Genomic DNA, 17,662 nt, shown 5'->3' with positions numbered 1-17,662 from the left:
TCTCATGCCCCCACGTTTGGGCTGGTCTGCTCTGCAGCCATAGTCACTGGAACAACGGAACGAGGCTGGGGGCGAGACTGAACGCTGTGCACTTGCGCTCAAAAGCCAGGGAAGGGCTGGAGCAGGAGAGGGGGGGGTGAGACTTGTCAGTCCCGCGATGCCTCTCTGGCTGCAACGTGGAGAAAGGCACGAAGGGGAGGGATGAACATGGAAGACCAGGCAGAGGGGAATCTCAGCAGCCCAGGATTGGCGGGAGGGGAACCAGATACCGGAGGGTCGTGGCCGTGCGTCTGAGTGGATGAACTTGGGAGACACTTGAGGTAAGATGGTCAGGATAGTTGAGTTGCATGTGAGGCATGAGTTGGCGAGGATGACTATCAGGTTTCTGGGAGGAGCCATTGACAAAGGTGCTTAACTCAGGAGGAGCAGCAGGTTGGGGCTTGGGGGACAGAGTGGGAAATCAGACATTCCACTGTGGAGACATTGGGCTTCAAGGTGGCTGCGAAACGTCAACGGGTAGGTGGCTGTGATGCGTAGAGCTCTGGGAAGAGATCCCTCTCTGGATACACACTCTTGGACAGCCTTTTAAAGCCACGGGTGGGGGCCTCCCCTGGTGGCGCAGCGATTGAGCGCCTGGGCTGCAAAGAAGCTGCCCGCAGTCTCTGCAGCGCCGGTTCGATCCCCGGCCGCTGGTGAGGGTCCCACATGGTGCCCAGACCTCTCCTGCCGCACCCGATGCTCCCCTCAGCAGTGTACTTCGTCAGTCTGCCTGTTCTGTTCCCCGCTCTGACTGTACCCAGTGCTTGTATAAATAAATAAATCTTTTTTTTTTAAATAAATAAATAAAGCCACGGGTGGAAATGAAATCATGCAGGGAGAGGGGCCGAGGGAGAAGCAGAGGGCCCCAGGAGTGACCCTGAGACAGCGACATAGACAGGTTGGGCCAAGGAGCAGGTCCGGAGACGAGATCGAGAGGGGGGAGCCACAGAGGCCCCTAGGAAATCCAGACAGGGTGGTGGCTGGAAGCTCAAGCCAAGAGATGGTCTCAAAATGGAGAGGGTGGTTAACTGCGTCACAGGCATCCTCCTGCGATTCCAGGCACAGGCCTTTCACATAGAAAAGTGGAATAAAAGTTGCCTTATTATAGAATAATCTCTGCCATGGAATCCTAGGAGGACCTGCTCTGGATTCAAAGTCAACAGCAAGGCAAGGAGGGCCTCCCTGGTGGCGCAGGGGTTAAGACGCAACTTATGAAGCAATCCACAGCCTCTGCAGAATGAATTCGATCCCCGGCCGGCCAGGGAGAATCCCACATGGTGGGACAGACCTCTCCTGTCTCGCCTGCTGCTCCCCTCAGCAGTGTACTTCAGTCCGTCTGCCTGTTCTGCTCCCCATTCTGTCTCTGGCGAATCCTCTCACCCCCGGCATCTCTGGCCTGTACCCCAGTTCTTGTATAAAAAATAAATAAATCTTAAAAAAAAAAAAAAAAAAACCAGCGAGGCAAGGAGATCATTCCCACACAGGGCTCCCATGAGACCCTTTCTTGGGAACAAAGTGCCCACCTCAAGAAGCTTGTGGTCTCGCCGAATTAACAAGTCATACAACAGGCTCATGCAGCGAGAGGCAACAACCACCTGGGTTAGGGACTCTTGCTAGCCCCCAAGACCATTCTCCCCTCTTCTTTAGCAATCAAACTCCCAAATGTTACCTGTGTACATGACTGCCTGGAACAAAGACCACATTTCCCAGCCTCCCTTGCAGGCAGATATTGGCTAAATTCTAGCCAGTGGGCTATGAGAGGGAATGTGTACAAAAACCTGAAAGTGAAAAGCACAATAACAGAAGGGCTTATGAGCCTAGAAACTGGAAAGAGACAACCTGATTTCAAATGCTCGTTCAGTCACTTCCTAGCTGAGTAACCTTGCACAAATCATGTAACCTCTCTGTGTCTCCATTTCCTCATCTGTAAAATAAGGCTAATAATAGTACATACTTCATAAGGTTATATGAAAATTACATGCACTTGGAACAGTGGTTGCCACATAGCAAATTAAACATCAATGTTTGCTGTTATCGCTATTATATTATTACTAACTCTAAAGAGAGCTGGAATGCCCTACTCCATCCCTTTCCTCTTTTTTCCTGGCTGGAATGCAGTCATGAGGGCTGGAGCTACAGCAGGCATCTTAGTCCATGCAGTGACCTTGGGAACCAAGGTTATACAAGGTAGGCTGGATAGTCAGGAACCTCCCTGGGAGGTAGAATCGAAAGGTGTGTCTCCTAAGATCTATAGGCCAAGAGGAGCAGAGAGAGAACTAAGTCACACTAGCTGGCATACCCCCAGCTAGGAGTCCCAACTGCTCAAAAAGAAAGGCAGCACCCGCCTAGGAATCAAGGCAGAATAGGAAGGGGGCTTCAGCTAGTTCAATCTCTGGCATTTCTTAAATAAATATCTGAAGAGGGGTGACTACTTGAGCAGGCGGTAGGAAGCCAATGAAGGTTGGTGAGCAAAGCAATGGCAGGATGAGAGCAGACCCTGGGGGCTCTGTGGAGGACGGCGAACCGATGGATCTTTGGAAGAGCACAAGTACAAGGGCAGCCAGTCAGGGGCCACCACGGGAATCCAGAGAGGAGAGGAAGAGACTGCACTGGCTGGAAGTTACCAGACCTCCAGGACATATCTCTTCTGCCTCGGATATGCACGTTTGCATATAGCAACTGATTATTTCCGAGCCCCACCCCCCATCTGGGGCTGCTCCAGGATCCTCCTGCATCCCAAGGAAGTTTCCAACTGGAGGTTACTGACCCGACAGTCCGGAATAAACAGGGAATCTGAGGCCTGTGGCTGCTCTGGCCTCCTGAGCTGCCCTTTGGCAGAAGCAGCAGCGGGAGCAAAAGTAACCACTGGGAATGCCTCCGCCCTGGCTGCTTGAGGGAGCAAAACTGGATCTTTGGGCCCCTACCTCTACACCCTACAGGGTCTCAACTTTCAGTCCCCTGGGGAGAGGAATCAAATAAAACAAAACATCAACAAAAAGGTTGGAGGAGGATCATTGCTACTCACAGCTCGGCTCCTCTTCTCAGACATAGTGTTGGGCAAAAGAAGCAGGAGATGACACCGGATGATTCCATTTTACAACTTCGTAGCAGACAATCAACCTATGGTGATAGAGGTCGGGAAAGTGGTTACCTCTGGGGGGGAGGGGGAAGGGTGTCTCACTGGAGAGGCATTGTGGAATCTTCTGGAGCTATGGAGAAGTGCTATATCTTGATCTGGATGCGGGTGACCCGCTGTAAACACGGAAAATTTCATCAACGCACATGCTTTAGGGCACTGGGCACTCTTTTATACCTCAAGGAAAGAGAAAAGATGCACAAAAGAGAGGGATCCACCCTGAGGGGGAGGCGGTCTTGATGCCCAAAATGAGCCTTTTTATTTCCCTTTTTATCAAAGTCCTATGCAGAAGCTGCAGCCACTTGGCCAAGCTCCTCCAGGCCCCTCTCCTGCTGTCCCTCTATTAGTGCGGCTCTCCTGGGCCAAAACGCAATTAGGGGAAAACAATGTCTGTGGCCCAGATGCCACTGCGGAAGTGACCAGGAAGAACAGCAGGGGACCGGGGAGGCCCCCACGGGGAGGGAGTCGGGAGCTGCGGGGGGAGTAGGGAAAGCAGCCGCCTGGCAGAGCTGCCAGCCAAATACGCTGACATCGCCACAGATGCATCTTTATCAGGGAGCCCAGGGAAAACTGTCCTGTAGCTGAGCAGCCAAAGGCCTTGCAGGGAAACACGAGGCGGAAACCCCGCGTCCCCGACTCTCCAGCCACTTGGCTGAGGCAGCAACACAGGACATGTTTCAACATAAATAAACGGGAGCAGCTAAAGGAAAAAGAGAACAAAGGCGGAGGGAAAAGCAATCCAGATGCACACTGGAAGCCCAGCCCGCCTCTCGCTGAAACCTGAAGCGCTCCCAGCTCCTGTCTGTCCGAAGACCCTCTGGACCCCGGGCTCTGGGGGAGAAGGCTGGTCACGGGAAAGTGCCAAATTGAAGCAACGTGGATTGCCCGAATGCGCCAGGCCCACTTGTCCCCCAACTGCCATTTCAAAATGGCAGCTGTAAGTCTGTGGGATCTCAGACCAGCCTGACCCCACCTGTACAGCTCTCAGGTGGGCCTCAAGTGTACAGCATGGGGACTATTCACCTTACAAAATCGGTAAGCCTGGGAAGCTTGCAATTTCAGTTTTCCTAATTGTGACAAGTATCCTCAGATCCATTGACTCTAGAAAATCAAATTTTCATATAGTGATGTCTTAGTTTTAGATTTTTTCCCCCACAAGCAGACCCTGAAACAAGGATTTGGGTGGTGACCCCAGAAATGACAAGTGAGCAAGTGGAGAAAGAGTCAAGGTGGGGAGGAAATTCAATGAAGGCTGCTTTCCCGAGTGAGTTCTCACTGTGGGTAACTGGGGCACAATCCTACTGGGGTCCCTCAGAGAAACTAGGTAGAAGACACCGCTAGATTGTCCTCTGGATGGGGCCAGGGAGCCAGGGCAGGTATCACTCCACCTCCATCCCTCGTTGGAAGAGGGTGGATCCCGAGGAATTACTTCCCTGGCATTTAGAACTACCTCTCCTCCTCTCTACCCATGCATGTTCAAGTGCGCGCGCACACACACACACACACACACACACATGTGCGCACACACCAGGCATGGTCCTAAAGTCAAAGAATACCTCAGGCAGAAAGACAGGAAGCCAGAGGTCTGAAAGGAAATAGTCTGCCGTGACCACCGGCGTGGGCTAACAGGGCAGCATCAGCACCTGCCACACTTGTCACCATGTGAAGGAGCTATATTCAACTGCTCCTGGACACTAAAAGCAATCCCCAAGTTTGCCCACTGCACTGAATGTAACACAAGCATAATTCAAATTAGCTGAGACCAGAAAAAAAAATAATGGGGATTTACTGACTTCTAACTAAAGAGTCCAAGGAGAGGAATGGCTTCAGGCATAGCTGGATCCAGGAGTTCAAGTGGATCCAGAGCTCTACCCACCTTCATGGCTTGGTTCAACATGACTATAGACAGGCAGGCCTGCCAATCTTAGCAGCACCAGATCCACAAGCCCAGCAAGAGTTGTCCTCCCTAGTGGCTCCAGCAGAGATGCCCCAAAGAAGCTTTTCATTGGCTTGGCTAAAATCACATATCCATTCCTTAACTAATCACTGTCATCAGGGACATAGGACACTCTTACTGGCTGAGCCAGGGACACATAGCCACAGGAGGAGGAACACCATGATTAACAATACTTTTGGCTGTAAGAGGGCCTCCCTGGTGGCACAAGGGGTTAAGTCTCAGCACTATGAAGCTACCCGCAGCCACTGCAGCATGAGTTCAATCCCCGGCCAGGGAGCTAACCCACATGGGGCAACAGACCTCTCCTGCCTCGCCCGCTGCTCCCCTCAGCAGTGTATTTCAGTAGCTCCACCTGTTCTGCTCCCCGCTCTGTCTCTGGTGAATCCTCTCACCACCACCCCCACACATACACCGTTGGTCTGTACCCCAGTTCTTGTATGCATAAACAAATAAATCTTTTTTAAAAATACTTCTGGCTATAAAAAATGGGACAAGGACCCTTTCACAAAGAAAAATAAGGCCACAGGGGAGCGACTTGCCAAGCAATATACAATGAGAAACAAGGGCCAGATCTTGACCTATCCCGCTCTAGCCCCAAGTAGATGCAGCCTGTTATCGGTGATTTGGTGCCCCAATGACCGGGCTTTTTGTGGAGTCTTGAGCAAGGGTCTTAGCATATCTGAGCCTCAGCATTCTCACCTATAAAGGGGACTAATGATATTTTCCCACCAGATGGTCAAGAAGATAAAATGGCATAACCAGTGAAAAGCACTCAGCATGTGCACCGGCAGTATCACTTTTCCAAAACCACGTGTCCTCTTTTTCCAGCTTCCAACAGCCTTGTAAGCCAGGGTGGGGGTAGCAGGGGAGGGAAGGTGTCCATATTACCTCAAAACTTTGCGGCTTTAAATAGCACATGTTGGGCCTCCCTGGTAGCACAGGGGTTAAAGACAGCACTATCAAGCTATATCGCCAGCCACTGCAGCACAAGTTCGATCCCAGCCGGCCCAGGAGCTACCCACATGGCGCAGCAGACCTCTCCTGCCTCACCCACTGCTCCCCTCAGCAGTGTATTTCAGTAGATCCGCTTGTTCCGCTCCCCACTCTCTCTGGTGAATCCTCTCACCCCCTACATCTCTGGCCTGTACCCCAGTTCTTGTATGCATAAATAAATAAATCTTTAAAAAATAAATAAACAGCATATGTTTATTTTCTGAGTTTCTGCATCAGGAGTGTGGAAGCAACTAGACTCAGTGGTTTTGACCTGGCATCTCCCGTGAGGTTGGCCAGGGCAGCAGCCACCCAAAGGCTCAACTGCCAGAAGGCTCGCCTTCGTGGCTGTTCACAGGCTCTGCCTGACGCACCTGAGCCATCCTCATCATATGGTGACTGGCCTCCCTCCTGAGGGGAAGAGAGTCCAAGAATGTGAAGATGTATCTTTCTAATCACTGTGGTGTCCAATCCAGAACAGAGTTTCCACCAGCTGTTTCCTCCCCCTCATCATGCCCATCCAGCGCAGCGCTCAATCCCTCTGGCACTGTGCGTGGGCCACATTATCCCATGAAGCAAGATTCAAAAGCAGAGAGAGCTTCCTCAGAAGTGGCCATACAGGTCATTCAGAAGAAACAAAAAGAGCTGAGTGGCTGCAGAATGTGGGCAGTGGCCCGGGGTGGGGATCCCAAGGCATTGGCACTACCTTGCCTCAGATGTCTACAAACCCAGGGCGAGCTATGACTGTGTTTTTGCCCTGGGCATCTGGGCACCTGCCATGCTGTGAGCAGCACTCACAGCATACGCTCGCAGGGCAAAGGCTGTTGAACTGCCTATGGCGATAGTGGGCCCTGCCAGGGATTGGGCTCACACTGATGGTTTCTATGCCAGGGGCAGCCCCCACGGGTATGTCAGCTCAGAGTGGTGACACTCAAGTCCGGAGAGTCCCCAAGAGTAGGCAAGGCTGGTCCCGTAAGGAAGAAGATGATATCAGTTTATTTTACAGAGAAAGAAACAGGCTCAGAGAGGTTGAGCAATTTGCTCAAAATCACACAGCTACTAAGTAGCAGAGCCAGGCCTCGAGCCCAGTCATGTCCCTTGTGTGAAACCATTTATTTCTACAGTGCCTAGCGTATTATTGACGGCAGGGCTTCTTAAACTTTGTCACCGAAGGGCGCTGACAGCCGCCTGGGAGCTCAAAGTGGCACATCGGCAAGCTGGTCATTTCTCTGGTGCTCTGTGTGTAGCTTTGGCATTCACACCCATCTGCATTCTAGTCCATCTGACAGCCCTGCGCTTGTTTTAATATAAAAGCAACATTGACAGTCACTTAAAATCAAATACAATTGATCCTCCAGGAAGCGCTGCCACCTTGACCCTGAGGTTTCAAGTGCCTGGCACCCCTGCAGAGACCGGAGTACAGGGACCCCCTATCTAAAACCACAGATGAATGTGCCCCACCGGGTGGCTGCTCCTCCTGCCCCCGCGGCCTGACTCGTGCCCGGATGCCATCACAGCTTCCTTCTCTTTTGTCACCCCCACCCCTGAGGGATTCCCAGCAGGTCTAAACTGGGGCAGAAAGTGGAGCCTGGGGTAAAAGTGGGGGATTCTCCCACCGTGCTGCTCGGCTCACACCCATCTCCTCCCTTCCTCTCCCCACCAACCCAACGTCAGCCTGGGCCAGAATCTTGCACATTCTGGAACTGAGTGGTTGCAGCTGCCACTGACGCTTGAGAGGAAGGGGTTAAAAACATCTTTCATCTCTCAGCAGCCTTTATATAGTCTACGTGTGCCTCTGAATGGTTATGGCTTTATATAGAGAGTGCTCTGTGCGGAGGGAGAAACTGCCGTAGTTAAGGGAACAAAGGCGGTTCTAGTCTAACGACCTGCTTTTATTTGTAGGGACCGAGCCTCCAAACTCGGCCTTCAGGTGCCATCCGCCACGTTGAGCGTGTGCCTGAGGAATGACGCCCAGCGACTCTGGCGATGCAAATACAAGAGGGGCAGGAGCACGCTCAAATAAACGGAAGCCACTCCTGCTTATTGTTTCTGGAAAAAGAGAGAAATCCTCCCTTTCCCTGTGGATATTTTCACACAGAGCCAAACTGTTCAAATGTCAACTTTGTTGGGGTGTTTGACCTAAAAATAGAAAAATTTCTGTGTCGTTTGCAAAACTGTTGAAAATGACAGACTCAGACCCGATTTTGAAACACACATCTAAGATGAGCCACCCAAGTCGCCTTATTAAGGGCACCGTCTCTGAAAGAAGTAACTGGCCCTTCATTTTACAAAACTGTGCCTGTCCCTGTGGTTTCTCATAGGTAACTTCTGCCTGGGTATTTTTGGTCACCGGTTCCCCTTTTTTTCCTTGGTGATGAGGAGCAACCGCAGAAAGGAGCGGTCAGGAATGCACCCCAACACCCCTGCCCCGTGGATCCCAGCCAGCCTGGACTCACTCTGGGACACTAAGTGACACGGACCTGCATGTTGCACTGTCGAGCTCGCAAAATGAGCAATGCCGGGAGTTCCAACAGGGCACGTCTAGCCAGGCCAGAGGATGTCGCACGCAGCCTGGCAGGCAGGCCGCCAGGAGCTTGTGGTTTGTTTAGACAGCGCAGGTCATTCCTGCCCACACCCCAAGCTGACGCGGCTTTATAAACACGCAGCACGGAATGCAGTCCGTGAGGTAATCGGGTCAGAGATACGTGCTGCAGAAAAGGTGGGGCACTGGGGCCAGGTTCAGGTGGGAGGGGTCTGACCAGTTCTGCTCAGAGAGAAATAGGTTTCCGCACCTGCCCAAGGGCCATGGGCTTGCCGCAAAGTGTGCCGGGCAAAGCTGTCCCTCCCAGGGCCATGGTCGGGAGGCGTAGACAGCATCCTTAAAAATGACTCCAAAGGCCGCCCTTACTCCCAATGCCCGCGGCACTGGGCCGGCTCTGAAGGTAGAGGGAGGGGTGGGGAGGTGGGGGCGGAGAAAGGACTCTCCCTGGCAGCCCCCATAAGCCCTGAGAGCACCTGACTGGGAGGCAGGAGACCCCAGTTCAAATCCTACACTGCTGGAAAGCAGCTGTGTGACTGAGCCGGTCACATGACCTCCCTGAACCTTCATTTCCAAAATGAGGGACTTAGACTTGCTCCAAAAGTCTTATTCTGGTGGACCCTCGGTTCCGTCACTACACGTATGAAAGAACAAATGAATTCATGAATAAACACCCTACAGTAGGGACCCCAACACCAAGCTACCTCTCTTCCCCACGCCCAGTTCACGCCCGCACCCCCTTCTTACGGCTGCAACTCCCTAAGGGCCTCTCCTCCTGAAAAACGGAAGCACTAGGAAAATGCTTCCCTACAAACATGAATTCAAAGACACATTTTCAGGGCTCCAGCGCCCAAGCTTCCCCCCACCTGGAGCATTCCCCCAGGGCAGTGCTCACCACCCGTTCCTCTGACTCGGTTCTCTGACTTGGACAGTCCACAGCCACCCGCCCCGCCCGCCTGGGGCTTCTGCGCTGGAGCCCCAGGGAGCCCCAGCTCACAAGCTGCTGCACCAAACCACGGTGAAGAAACAAACGAGCCGCCCTCTCTTCCTTGCACTTCACCAGTGGGTTCATTTCAAAGCCTGTGGGTGTATTTCAATGAGAACAACATGAAAACATGGGCGGATTCTTTTCTCTCTAAAAGAAAAAACGTGGAACAATAAGCTGAAGTAATAACAAGGCAGAATGTGGACATCTGCTCCCCGCCCTGAATGGCTCCCCAGCTCGCTTCTCCCCGGCCTTGTCACACACCCCCAAAGGCATGGATTGTCAAAAAGTCAAAATTAATTCCCCTGCACTGACTAGGCATTGCTACCTGCTGATGTGTTGCTTGCTACTTATTTGTTCATTCATTAAACTAAAATGCGGTGAGCACTTCCTAGGTGCAGGGCGCTGCATGTTGGGGGCTGTGGAGGCTTCATTTTGAACAAGCCTTTAAGGAAGCCTGCAGTCTAATGAGGGAGCTGAGACAAGCCCATTAATAACTATGATACAGAGAAAAACGAGGCGAAGCACAAATGCAGGAAGTGCTGGGAAAGGAGAAAGAACAGAGTGTGTGTGTGTGTCTATGTGTGTGTGTGTGTGTGGAAGGGATGGGCTGGAAGGCTTCATGGAGGAGGTGGCATTTCTCCTGGGCATTAAGGTCTGGGTGAGATAGCACAAGCATTGCTGGAAAGGAAATCCTTCTGGCAGAGGGCACTGAGTGAGGAAGGCACAGAGGGGGCAGAAGCTCGCAGCAGGGGTATCAACATCTCTGGCCTTCTGTAAGCACGCAAGGATATGGCAGGTCAGGCCGGCAAAGCAGACAGCAGGGACCCAGAGCATACAGAAAAACTGAGGAGTTTGCAGTTTATTCTGTGGAAGAACTACAGAAGGCTTCTGCGCCAGGGAGCATGGATAGTCATTCGTCAGGCTCCACTCAGATCCACTCCCTGCCCTTGTCTTGCTGCTCTCAGTACACCAGGGAACTACATCTCTCAGGCTGCTTTGCTGTGCTGGCCTCTATCGAGGTTCAGCCGATGAGAAATGGGGGAGGGGGAGAAGATTGAGGGGCAGGAAAAGGGAGAAAGCAGGGTGGTTCTCCCCACTGTCTCTACCCTGGGCACCATTTCCAGCATCGGTTGCTTCTCCCATGTCTTCTCTGTGGCTCCAGCTTCTGTTAACCAACTCCAGCCCCCAGGCTCCCAGAACATTGTCTCTCCCTCTGGCCTTCCAATTGAATCTCTGCATCGTTGGCGTCTGTCTAAGATACCTCACTGGGCTCTGTTTGACTCTTCAGGTCCTCCAGCATCTGTGAAGTCAGTTTCCTGGATTCAATTCCTATGTTTAAATACCTAGAGCAGTTTCTTGGCTAGACCTCCGCTTCCCCCATTCAGGGCAGTTGGATCCCATGTGGTTTCTGGAGACTCTCACTGGCCGCAGAGGGCCCCATGTCACGGTTTTTCAGATCTCCCAGGGGAAGGGTGAGGAAGACCTGGATCAGGGCAGTGGCCTGAGAATAGAGGAGGGAAGATATTCAAAGAGCAGAGGACGGGGCCTCCCTGGTGGCGCAAGGGGTTAAGATTCAACCTATGAAGCTGTCCGCAGCCTCTGCAGCATGAGTTCGATCCCCAGCCCCCAGGGAGCGACCCACATGGCACAGCAGACCTCTCCTGTCTCACCCGCTGCTCCCCTCAGCAGTGTACTTTGGTCAATCTGCCTGTTCTGTTCCCCACTCTGTCTCTGGTGAATCCTCTCAACCCCCGCATCTCTGGCCTGTACCCCAGCTCTTGTATGCATAAATAAATAAATCTTTTTTTAAAAAAAGAGAGCAAAGGAGGTGACAAATGCAGCAGGACCTCACAGGGCGATAAGATCAGGGCACCAAAGATGATGCTGGTCTTCAATTTGAACACCCAGGGAGATGGGTATGCCAACAGTAGAGACAGGAAGAGTGGGCAGAAGCTGAGCTGGAAAGAAACTGACAAGCTAGGCTTTATTTTTTCTCTTTAATCCATGCACTTGGCTGTTGGGCTTTTCCTTGTTCATTTGGATTGAGGAGATCTCTGAAGGGAGGAAGCGCTAGGAAATGGGAGTAGGAGGCAGACGACACCTTCAGGCCAGGAGGAGGGGACCCAGAGGAACAGTGAGCAGAGGCGCAGGGGCAGAGGGCAAGGTAGGGAGGTGGGGAGTGCCCAGGGACTGAGCGTGTGGGCTGTCAGGGGCCTGCAGGAAGCAGCGTCAGGAGAGAGATGGAGGGCACATGTGGGGGCAGCCAGCACAGAAGGGGCAGTGACAAGCAGCCTGGCAGAGAGAGACAAGAGAAGGGAGGCAGAGGAAAATTTGCTCAGGGCTGGGGTGATTGCGCTCAGCCATTCATCCATTCATTCCCTCAAGTATGTAGCACGTGCCTCTATGTGCCGAGCGCTGTTTTGAACTCCGAGGATGGAGCAGCGGATGAAAGAGATGAGAAGTGCCCGCTGCTTAGAGCTTCTGTTTGAATGAAGGGAGATGACAATAAACAAAAACCCACTGGATGTGTGGCATTGCGATGGATGGTAACAGCTGTAGAGGGGAGCGCAGGAAATAGGCATGGGACTTGGCATTTCATAGGGTGTTGGGGAAGGCCTCCATGGGGAGGAGACTTAATCAGGTGAGGAAGCAAGCTGGAAGGCTATCTGGGGGGAAAGCATGCCAGGCAGAGGCAATAGCCAGTGCAAAGGCCCTGAGGTGGGAGTGTGTCTGGTGTGTTCCAGGGATGACAATGAGGCTGTTGTGACTGGAGGCCGGTCAGGGTGGAAGGTGAGACATGAGGTCAGAGAAGTAAGGGGAAGGGGTCCTGTTAGAAAAGGTCTTGTCAGTCAGAGTAAGGATTTGACCTTTTATCTGAGTGAAATGGGGAACATAGAGGACTTTGAGCTGGATCATGTTATGATCTGACTCAGGATAGTGCCTGCTGAAGGGAAGACAATAATCTGAGTTGCCTTTCTTTGGGAACCTCGCCCCTGAGCCCCAGCTGCAGCAGGTGTCCTGGGAGAAGTACGGCTTCCCTATGAGCAAATGAGGCAGGAAGAGGGCCAAAAAGTACCTCCGGCCTCTGCCATGACTGCTGCCAGGGCACGTGAGCACACTGGAGTTTGTCAGGACACAGTGGAGCCTCCCACCCCATGAATAGCCCTTGAGTCCCACACTGCCAATCCCAGGCTACAAAGTATTTGTGAGCCTTCTGACGGCCTTCCCTAACCTCAAAAATCCTGAGTAGGGCCTTTAGCCTACCCTCAGTGTCCACTTAGGGGGTAGGAACCATGAACCTCTAGACCTCTGCACTCCTCTGTTCCCAGAAGCCCCTGCACTGAGGTTTGCCTTCACGTTTGCCCCTAAGGTCACCCGGCTCCCTACTGGCCTGTCAGAGAGGCAGCCTACAGTTGGAGGCAACCTCAGTTCACCTCCTACAGTCTGATTCTGCCCCTGGAGTCATCTTCTTCCACCCCCACCTAACCAGCATTTGTGGGTCTCAATGAAACAATTTGTCACCCCTCACTCCTAAAATAGTCTATCTCTGGGAAAGTCCTGGCTGCGATGTCTTCAAACCGCCAACTGGCAGTGAAACCCACAGAGCCAGAATAGTCAGTCTCATGACTTTGGCTGGCTGTGTTTCATTCTAGAACTTCAACCTAACCTCTTTCCTCCAGTCACTCCACAGGAGTATGTCTCTCTGTGCTCATGTGCACAAACCTACTGGAACTCTCCTTCAGATGAGTAGTTCCTCACAACCTGAGTAGCATTTCCCCCTCAGAATTCTGAAAACAACAGCAGTTCCTGGTGGGAGCTCAAGAACACTACTTGCCGGCCATGTTGAAACTGGCAGCCATGTTGAAACTGGTGGCCCTGTTGGAAAAGGCACATCCAAACACAGGTGTTGCGATCTCATCAGTGTGGACCTAGAGCTCACTGTAGAAACGCTGCTGCCACTATCTCTCCACACAGCCAGAAACTCTGTCTCAAGGAGCCAAGGTGCTCTCAGCTGGATAAAAAGGCACTGCCTTTGGCTCTAGAGACTGTTCCTAAATCCTCTGAAACAATAAAGTTTAGTCTCCCAACTTGCCCTATGAAAGGCAACACTTCTGTACTCTACGTAAAGTTGACTGTTAAAAATAATAGCTTTTGTGTTGGAGTATACACTTTCAATATTCATTTTCCATGCTTCAGGATAAAATACATGACCATTAAGTCACTACAATAAGTTGAACAACAAGATTGCTGCTTTCACATCCTGTGTGAGTGGCTAATAACCTTGCTGTTATCCTGACATTACGGTCAAAAGAGATTGCTTTTAAAGTTATTGGGACAGAGTGTACCCAACACAATGGTTTTTTGAAAAGGAAGCCAGAGGAGGGGAGACCGTGATTTCATTAAGTGTGTGTGGGGTGGGGGCGGGGGCGGGTGCTGTCTTCCTTAACTTTTTATTATGGAGATTCTCAAACGCATGTAAGCCTGGTGCAGGAACCATCATGACGTCACCACCGTCAACCACCTGCAGCCCAGGGCCGGTCCAGCCTCATTCTTACCCCAACCCCATGTTGAAGCAAGCCCCAGACACCTCAGACTTCACTTGGGTGATGTTGGGTTTCTTGATATTGTAGAGGATTATCATCAAGGCCTTAGGCCTCTCTCTGTCTATGGCCTTCCCTCTCTACTTCGGTGAAACTAAGAGATGAACTTCCACTTGGCCTATCCCTAGGAGGCCTGGGATGTGGGTTTCTAGACCTGGACCACCTGGACCTTTGCTGCAGCCAAACAGGCATGCCGACAGCTTAATGAGGGCCCAAGAGGGGAGCAGGGATGGAGGGCTGCTTGCAAGGCCTTGTTTCCAGCACCCCCCCTGGATACCCTGCCACCCATGGGAAAACACTCCAGCTGTAAGAAATGACCTTTGGATAAAAGCTCATCTGATCCCGTCATTTAATATCAGCTTAAAATTATTCATGGGGCTTTCCACGGCCCTTAGGAGCAAGGCCCGACTTGCCTTGTGTACTCTTCTGGCCTGCCCCCCACACCACCCCTCCACCTTCTTTTCTCCCCAGTAGCTCCCCCGCATGCACCAAACAAGTCATCCCAGGCTCGTACTGGAGCCTCCCTGGCCAGGTCCCACGTGCCAGGTGCCAGCACCTTCACATGTGCTGATCTCTCCATCTGGAACACACAATCTCTCCCCACCCACTCTACAGCTCTGGGGCCTTCAGAGCTCAGCTGTGTCCCCTCCTCCAGGAAGCCTTTACTGGACGCCCCCGGGAAGTTGCCCTCTGTGCTCACAGAATAACCTGTATTGCTTATCATGGAAACATTTTTTTTCAACAAGTATTTACTGGGCACCCACTATGTTTCAGACACTGCTCTAGCCACCAGTGATATAAAAGGGTGAAGAAAAAATATACAAGGTTGTTCCCACCCAGAACTTCTATTCCAATGGTGGAAGACAGAAAATAAGCAGGTCATAAATTAAAGGGCTAACTTCAGGAGCTGATAAGTGCTACAAAGAAGATAAAATGGAGTAATGTGGGAAAGCTGGAACGGGGCTACATCTAGGTGATGTGGCTGGGGGAGGACATTTAACTTGATAGTGTTTTTTAAAAAATGGTCACAAAATTCCTTAACCTTCCTCCCATTGAGAGGTGGGTCTATGTCCCCTCCCCTCGTGACTACTTTGACCAATAGAGTGTGGCAGACAAAGACAGGTAACAAAAGGCCCTGGAGCTGCTGCTTTGTTCCCCAGAGCATTCATCCCAGAGCCCTGAGTTCTTGTGTAAGAAGTCTGACGAGTCTACGTTGGCCATGTTGTGAGGAAGCCCAAGCAAAGAGAGGGGCCATGTCGAGGATGTGGAGAGAAAGGAACTCTCCTGCACTGCTGGTGGGAGTGCAAACTGGTCCAACCACTATGGAGAGCTGTTTGGAGATTTTTGGACCTACTAAACATAGAGCTTCCATAGGATCCAGCAATTCCACTCCTAGGTATTTACCCAAAGGACACAGAAACATCAATTCCAAAGAACACCTGCACCCCTGTGTTTATAGCAGCACTATTTACAATAGCTAAGCTTTGGAAACAACCCAAATGCCCAAAAATAGATGACTGGATCAAGAAGATGTGGTGCATACACACCATGGAATATTACTCAGCATTCAAAAAAGATAAACACATGCAGCTTGCAGCAACATGGACGGAGCTGGAAGGGATCATGCTCAGCAAAATAAGCCATAAAGAAAAAGAAAAATACCGGATGGTCTCGCTCATAGCAGGAATCTAGAAAACCTAAATAAGGGACCAGGAAAAAGAATAACAATAAGAAAGAAAAAAATCAAAATCAACAAACAACTATGAACCAGATACACACTTTGGGGAGGGGGGAGGAGGGATTGAGGTCAAAATCAGGGGGTTGCAATTGCATGGGGAATATAAAAATAAATTAATTAATTAAAAAAAAAAAGAGAGGGGCCATGTGTCGGTGCTCTGGCAGCTGCCCCAGATGACTGAGTGTTTGAGTCTTCCCAGTGCTGGTACCACAGTCTTCAGACAAGTCCAGGCCCCGGCGACAGGTCACCCCAGACTTTGTGTCTTCTCAGCTGAGGCTCAACTCATGGAGGAGAAGAAACACGCTGTCTACTATACCCTATCTGAACTCCTGACTCTCAAAACCCTTGAGCATAAAAGTCTTGGGTTTTGCCCCTGTTTGGGAATGGTTTGTTATGCAACAAAAATAGTCAAAACACACTGAGTCTTATATGATGAGAAGAGGCAAACAGGCAACACTCTGGACATGAAGAGAGAGCAGGTGCAAATGTCCTGGGCAAGACCAAGCTTGCCCTCTGGAGAAATAGACAGGGCCTTAGAGGCCATGTCAAAAGTTAGGATTTTATTCTAAATGTAACAAGAAGTCATTGGAAGGCAGAACAAGGCAGAACCATGGTATGATTTATGCTTTAAGAAGATTCTTCAACCACACCAAGTATTAACATCATCTGGAGAAATTGGAACTTTCAGCCACTACTAACGGGGATGTAAAATCTCTAAGAAATGCCATTCAGGGTCAGATAAAATAATCCACTGTCACTTCCTGACAAGGTCCCCAGAAGATACTGGCTGTGAGCGGCAGGCTGCCATCCACAGCTTCTCCCTCAGTGAATTCCTGGTGCTCTGGGCACAACAGTCTGCCTTCTCCTGGCCATTCACCTCCCTCGCTCCTTATCCCCTTCCTCTTTCCTCGCTGGTAGCCCAGGGGAGCAACTGCTTCCTGCTTCACCTTCTGGCTTTGTTATTCACTGAGCTGTGGCATCAGCCTCCTCACAAGTCTGCCTGTTCTACCCTTACCGCGCACCTGGGTATTCTGCACCCAGCATCCAGTGGTGATTATTAAATAAACTTGTAACTGAAGCAAAATGTACGTAAAGAGCTGTATGCATATCACAAATGTACAGCTTGGTGGCTTTTCACAAACTTATACCCGTGTCACCAGCCAGATCAAGACACCAAGGAGTATGACCAGCAGGCCTGAAGCCCCCTAGCATTTTGTGACATCTGAAATCTGTTCTCAATGCCTGGGCTGTCTGGTTGTAGCGAGGGGTCCTCCAAGCCATCTCTGGGCCAGGCAGTCTGCATGTACGTGGACTGAACGTTCTGCCTTACACAGAGAAATGCGACCATTTCCCAAATGTCTACAGTACCGCTGTGATGAGTAAAACACGCTATTACCAGACCCCCTGGGTAGTCTTCTGGTTACGACCCTGCATCCCCAAGACTAACCATTGTCCTGGCTTCCAAAAGCATAAATTAGTTCTGCCTGGCTTTGAACTCTATATCAATGAAATGTACAACATGTGTTCTTTTGTCTCTGGCTTTGTTTGTTCAACATGATGTTTCTGAAAGTTTCCATGTGGTTGCACAGCTCAGAGTTTGCTCATTTTCATTGCTGTCTACTATTCTGTTGTGTGAAAAGACCACAATTTATTGATCCATTCTATAACTACTCA

Source organism: Talpa occidentalis, unplaced genomic scaffold (genome assembly GCF_014898055.3).
Source record: "Talpa occidentalis isolate TD23 unplaced genomic scaffold, MPIMG_talOcc4v2.1 talOcc4.15, whole genome shotgun sequence".
Classification (NCBI taxonomy): Eukaryota; Metazoa; Chordata; class Mammalia; order Eulipotyphla; family Talpidae; genus Talpa; species Talpa occidentalis.
This window is presented reverse-complemented; position numbering follows the sequence as displayed.